Genomic DNA, 6696 nt, shown 5'->3' with positions numbered 1-6696 from the left:
CGACTCCACCCCCACCTCCTGCCACAGCTGAGGGGCCCAGGGTTCATCATGTGCCCCAAGACAGGCCAATCAGCTCTTTCCAGGGACTTTTAATCACAGGGAAGAAAAACAAGAAAAACAATCTCCCTCTGGTGGAGAAACTATGATAAATGCGGTCATGTTTCTCTCCACAAGAAGAAGCCATTCTGAGAAGCTAAGATCTTTGTACAGAGAAACAAGTAGAGAAAAGTATTTTAACAATGCTGCAGACCTCAGTTCCAATTGTACCTGAAATCCAGTTACACATCACCCTTCCTGGGCTTACAGAAGATAAACCACATAAGCCCCTCTGGCAAGTTCCCATGTATGCCTAAATATAGTTTGAGTTCGGTGTATGTCCTACACAGCCAAGGGTTCCGGCTAATAGAGTATTAATATAATTCTCTTTCCACTTACATAGGAGGAAACTGAGACTAGGTGGCTTAAATGTCTTCTGGGACTAGAGCCCAGATCTGTCTGACACCCAAAGAACCAAAGCTCTTTTCCCTCACCACCCTACCTCAGTTCACCTGGTAGGACAGCTTTAGAGGACAGGGCCTTCTTGCCAGGTCTGGTGCCTTACTGCAGAAGCATGACTTGAGTTTTCCAAACATTGTGAACCACTGGCCTCCTGAAGGAGGGTGCTTCCAGATTCTTCTGATCCCAAAGGTCTGAAGAGAAAGCACTCAGAGAAAACACTGAACAGGGACATGGAGGTTTCACTAGCTGCAGAAATGAGCAGTAGATGGGGTTGGGCTCTCCTGGGAAGAGGTCTCCTCTATAAGGGTTTATGGTCAGATTTCTTTGGTGCACAGGGCAGACCTGAAGGAAACAGAAGGAATTTGGAGTTCTGGCACCTGCGACTTCTGGGACTTGTACCAAGGACCTACAAGAGAATGAGAATGCAGGTCTACTCAGCTGTCCAGGGAGCAACCCAACCCGTCTTTCCAAAGGCATCCCATTCTGCATTGTGAGACTTACTCTTCTTACCCCTACCTCCTGGATTCTACTCTTTCCACTAAGTCACATTGCCCTTTCACTTTCAGTTATTGTAAAACATCACTTAAAATTTAATAGTAGTTGTCAGATAAGAGAAATACTTGCTTGCTTAATCAAGACCTAAGTCAGAAAAGAAAGGGAGAGATTTAACTCATTGACATTTAAAGGAATTTTGATTTTTTTTTAAAAATCCTGTTAGCATCATTACTAATAACATCTACTAAGCACCTGAAGATTTACTTAGAATGGGACAATGGGGATGAATCACTTAGAAATGCATTTAGCCATTTTAAAAAAAATCTGCACTGCCTCCTATAAGTAGACACTGTGTTAGGACCTGGGAGCAGAATGATGAGCCAGTCGGACATGATCCCTGCCCTCACGGTGCCTGCAGTCTCAAAGGAGAAACAGATGCAAAAGAAACACACATAAGGATGCAAAATTACAGAAGAGAGGACAGGAAGGCGCTAATCTATGAAGCAGAGAGGTGGGGAGGGAGGGATGAGGGGAATTCCAGGCTAAAATCAATGATATCAGTGCACTTCTAGACAGACAAACTAACCAAAGACTACCACCTGGCATAAATGAAGAGGCTGAGTGATTTGTGGAATGGTGATTAAAGGGTGAGGAATCATGTGCTTAGCCAAATGATCTCAGAAAAGGAGCCATTACTGTTAGGTCACCCAAAAGTTTGGAATTCATCATAACAATGGCTCATCGAGCATGAAAGCACAGGCTTCTCAGGTCCTGACAGTGCTCTGTTGAGTCACAGTGGAGATTAACGTAAAAAAAAATATGCACTTGGATAGATATTCATCAAAATATCCTCCTGTATTTTGAACCAGGTGGGAAAGGTTCATAAAAACTCTATAATCAAAAAAACATGACTCTATATAAAGACCTACAATACTCAATCTGTTTATACATATTCTCAGCCCTCCTAAACCCGCCCAGTAGGGGGTACAAGGACTATGGGCCAGAAACCACAGGGTTGGAAATGATCTTGCCATTGCACAATAACACAGATTAATAAAATAAGCAAACAAATGGATTTTTCTGCATTGATTTTGATTTTTCAAAATATTGCATTAAAATTTAATCTATCAGTTAGGATGGCCATAGTCAATAGTTAAAATGGGCATAGCCCCAATAGACCTAAAGAGTGGGATAGAAAGATCAAAGGTGATGGTGGAGCTATACAGAGAAGGAAGGGTTTAACAAATAAATATGATTGCTGAATCATTCAATTGATATTTCTTTTAGTCTCCAGTATCTTCAAGCAGCTAGAAGTAAAAACCAAAAATTGTGGAATTGTAACCCATTCAAACTCTGAAATCTGTTCTACACCTAATTGCTGTACTGTGCTTTGAAATTTATTGCTTTTTTGTATATGTGTTATTTTTCACCAAAAAAAGAAAAAAAATTGATTGTGATGATAAAAAAAATATTCCTTCTAGCCTCCAACGTTCTGGAGCAGCTAGAAGGAAAACTCTGAGAGGATGGTGTGGTAGCCCAGGACAAACTCTGGGATCTATCCTATAACTACTTGTTGAAGAGTGCCTTGAAAACTATTGCTTTTTTCTTACTTTGCTTTATAGATATGTTACATTATACAATAAAAAAAGTTTTAAAAAATTGTTATCTAGCTTGAGGACTGTGGGACATCATCTGAGTAGAAGGCTCCAGGAATCAGTCCATCCACCTAAACAGCCTTGGAATTGGCAAGAACTGTGCGAATCAACTATCTTGGAACTCTGGAGTTTAGTGGAACACTGTACGGCATGCAGGGAATTGCTGGATGAAGAGGCTGGTAAATGATGGTAAATGTCAGTGCAGAGGCTAGCAAGGCCGATCCCCCAGGTGTATGCCAGACAGCAGGGGTACTGAAGCCCATGCTCCTGGTGCAGCTTGCTGGTGCAAGTGTGGGCTCCAAGGACCTCATCCTCCCAAATCCAGGAGTGAGTGGCCTTTTAATCAGCTACTTCAGACCATAAGGGGACTAACTTTGGGGGCAGCCATTGTTCCTCAACCACCAGCAAAAGTGGCAGAGGAGTCCTAAAGAGACAGTACCCGATTTTTTTTTCTCTTTCCTCTTTCCAGTCCCCATTTAGGAGCAAGAATAGTTTGGAAAAGTCACAAATTGATGGTTCCTGCCCTTAACAATGACAAAAATACTAACAGTCCCAGAGGAGTGGGAGAACTAGATTTCCAGAGCTATAATAAAAAATTACAAAACACACAAAGAAACAGGAAAGAATGGCCCATTCAAAGGGAAAAAAGAATTTGCCAGAAATATCCCTGAGGAAGTTCATATATTGGAATTAGTAGCCACAGGCTTTAAATTGACTGTTTAAATATGTTCAAGGAGCTAAAGGAATCCACATACAAAGAACCAAAGAAAATTAGGACAATGTTGTCTGCAGAAAATAATGAGATAGAAATTATAAAAAGGAACCTAACAAATTTTCAAGCTGCAAAGTACAGTAATTAAAATGAAAACTCACTAGATACATTCAACAGCAGATATGAATATGAAAAAGAAAGATGCACTGAACTCAAAAATAGGACAATTGAAATTACCCAGTGTGAGGAATAGAAAGAAAAATTAATGAAGAAAAATGAACAGCGCCTGAGGGACCTGTGGGACACCATCAGATTTGCCAACATATGCACCATTGTAGTTCCAAAAGAACAAGAGAGAAATAAGGGGAAGAAAAAGCATTTGAAGAAATAGCCAAAAACTACCCAAATCTGATGAGAGACATGAAGATATACACCCAGGAAGCCTGTAAACTCCAAACAGGACAGATTCTTAAGAGAGTGACACCAAGACACATTATAATGAAATTGTCAAAATCCAACAACAAAGAGAAGATTTTTGAAAGTAGCAAAAGAAGTGACTTGTCACAGACAAGGAATCTCCACTAAGATTAAAAGTGGATTTCTAGAAGAAACCATGGAGGCCAGCAGACAGTGGGGTGGTATATTTAAAGTCCTTAAAGAAAAAAAAAACCCTATCAACCAAGAATTTTATATCTGGCAAAATTGTCTTTCAAAAATGAAGGGTAAATTAAGACATCTATAGATAAGCAAAAACTGAAAGAGTTCATTACCAGAAGATCTGTCCTACAAGAAATGCTATAGGGGTCTTCCAGACTGAAACAAGATGTCACTGGACAGTAACTCAGAACCAAATGAAAAAATAAATAACATTGATAAAGGTCATTACATTGGTAAATATAAAATGCTGTATTGTACTTTTGGTTTGTAAATGCCTTTTCTCTCCTTCTATGACTTAAGAGGCAAATGTGTAAAACAACATTTAAAAACTATTTTGAATTATGGAAGTGGCATCTCTGGGATAGAGGCACCATCAGTGGTACCTGAGACTGAGTTCCTACCAAGCTCTCCGGATGTCAGTGGCCTTCATACCAGACTGGCTGCGGGCCAAGGTGGAAGTCAGTTAAGAGACTATCCAGCAGTTCCTAGAGGAGAATGACCAGTGGACTCACTGAATCGTGGAGTATCAGGACAAGGGCTGGGCGAACGAATGCGTCCAGTACCAGCATGTGTTATACAGAAGTTTCATTTATTTGGCTACCATTGCAGATGCCAGCCCAACCAACACTTCAAAAACAATGGAACCATCTTCCAGTTGGCTGTTTTGAAATGTGATTGAATATACTGCATCTCCTATGAAATGGAGACAGGATCTTTATCCAACTCAACTGCTTAAAACATGAATGGAACATCTGTGACTCTTTTAAAATGTGACACTACTAAGCTAACTGTATTCTCAAAGCAAATATTTATTTTAATAATTTAGCAGAAACTGTCACTAGTGTCCTCTTTCCTGAAATGGGAACGTGCTTAAGTTATCCAAGACATTACAGGCACCTTCAAGCTTATCTTTTGACTTTTCACCTGAAAAGGAAATTGAGCAGGTATTGGGCAGTCAGCATCTACTGACTGGTGAGATTCCCAATTGAGACCTTGACATTTACACATGTAACTGTGTGCTCCCTTCTACCAGTTTGTAGTCGTGGCCCCTCAGACTGCTCTTTTCAACTTCGAAATAAAGCTTGCCTTTCCATTTAAGATTGTTGTGGTAGTATAGAATTTTCCATGAAATAAGTGTTCCATTTAGTTTTCCAGAAAAACTGCGAGGACTTAGTGTATTCTATTATACTCAACATAATTAATAATTCTTATTTATCATCTAATAGTAATTGATGATGTTCAATTTTTTAAAAACTATTGTGATGGGCATACGATGTATACAGATATAATATGAAGCAATAACAACATAAAGGGGGAAGCACAGAGATACATAAGAGTAGAGAATTTGTAAACTATGGAAATTAGGTTGGTACTTGTCAAACTAGGTTGTTATTAGTTTAAGATATTAATTGTAATTACAAAGATAACCACTAAGAAAATAACTAAAAATAAGGAGAAAAAGAGAGAAGAAAGGAACCAACGGTATAATAAAAAACAACCAAAAACAAAAAAGTATTAGTGAAATAATTGAGGAACAAACACATAGAACATTCAGAAAACAATTAGCTAAATAGCAGAAGTAAGTTCTTCCTTCTCAGTTATTACTTTAAATGTCAGTGGACTCAATTGTCCTATTAAAAGGCCGAGATTGATAAGCTAAATGAAAAAGCGTGACCCACCTATATGCTATCTACACTATAGACTCATTTAGGTACAAAGACATAAAGAGGTTGAACATAAAAGGGTGATAAAAGCTATTTCATGCAGGCAGTAATCAAAAGAGAGTCAGAGTGGCTATATTATTGTCAGACAAAATAGACTTTAAGTAAAATAAGATTATAAGAGACAAGGAAGGATATTACGTATTGATAAAAGATTCAATCCAACAAGAAGATATAATGATTATAAACATACGTGCACCTCATAACAGAGCCCCCAAAAATATGATTCAAAATTAGAAGGAGAAATATATAGTTCTACACTAATAGTTGGAGACTTTAATACACCTCTTTCTAAATTGATAGAACATCTAAACAAAAGATCAATAAGGAAAGAGAGGACTTGTACAACACAACTAACCAATTAGATCTAATAGACTTATATAGAAGACTCCACCCAAAAATAGCAGAATACACTCTTTTATCAAGTGTGTATTGGAACATTGTCAAGTGTACATATGTTAGGCCACAAATAAAATCTTAATAAATTATAAAATATTGAAATCATACAAAGCATCTTCACAGACCATGATGCAAGAAAACTAGAAATCAATAACAAAAGTAAAAAACTCGAAAATGTACAAATATGTGAAAATTAAACAACACATTACTAAACAAGCAGTGGGTCAAAGAAGAAATCACAAGGGAAATTAGGAGATATCTTGAGACAAATGAAAATGAAAGCACAACCTACCAAAACATATGGAGTACAGTGAAGGCAGTACTCAGGGAAAAATGTATAGCTCTAAATGCCTACATTAGAAAAAAAGAAAGATAAAATCAATAACCTAACTTCACACCTAAAGAAACTAGAACAAGAAAAGCAAAAGAATTCCAGAGTTAGCAGAAAGAAGGAAATAATATGCATTAGAGCAGAGATGAATGAAATAGAAAAACCATAGAGTCAACAAAATTAAAAGTTGCTTTGCTGAAAAGATCAATAATGTGACAAACCTTCAGC

At 37.9% G+C, this 6696-nt stretch overlaps 1 pseudogene; it reads left to right on the top strand.

The window, feature by feature from the left end:
• The first annotated feature begins 4430 nt into the window (after window positions 1–4430).
• LOC143690727 (SS18-like protein 2 pseudogene) lies at window positions 4431–4685 on the top strand (annotated as a pseudogene).
• Window positions 4686–6696: the final 2011 nt, after the last annotated feature.

The sequence above is a fragment of the Tamandua tetradactyla genome, chromosome 7 (genome assembly GCF_023851605.1).
Source record: "Tamandua tetradactyla isolate mTamTet1 chromosome 7, mTamTet1.pri, whole genome shotgun sequence".
Taxonomy (NCBI): Eukaryota; Metazoa; Chordata; class Mammalia; order Pilosa; family Myrmecophagidae; genus Tamandua; species Tamandua tetradactyla.
The sequence above is the reverse complement of the archived record's forward strand: the minus strand, read 5'-3'. Positions and strand labels throughout refer to the sequence as shown.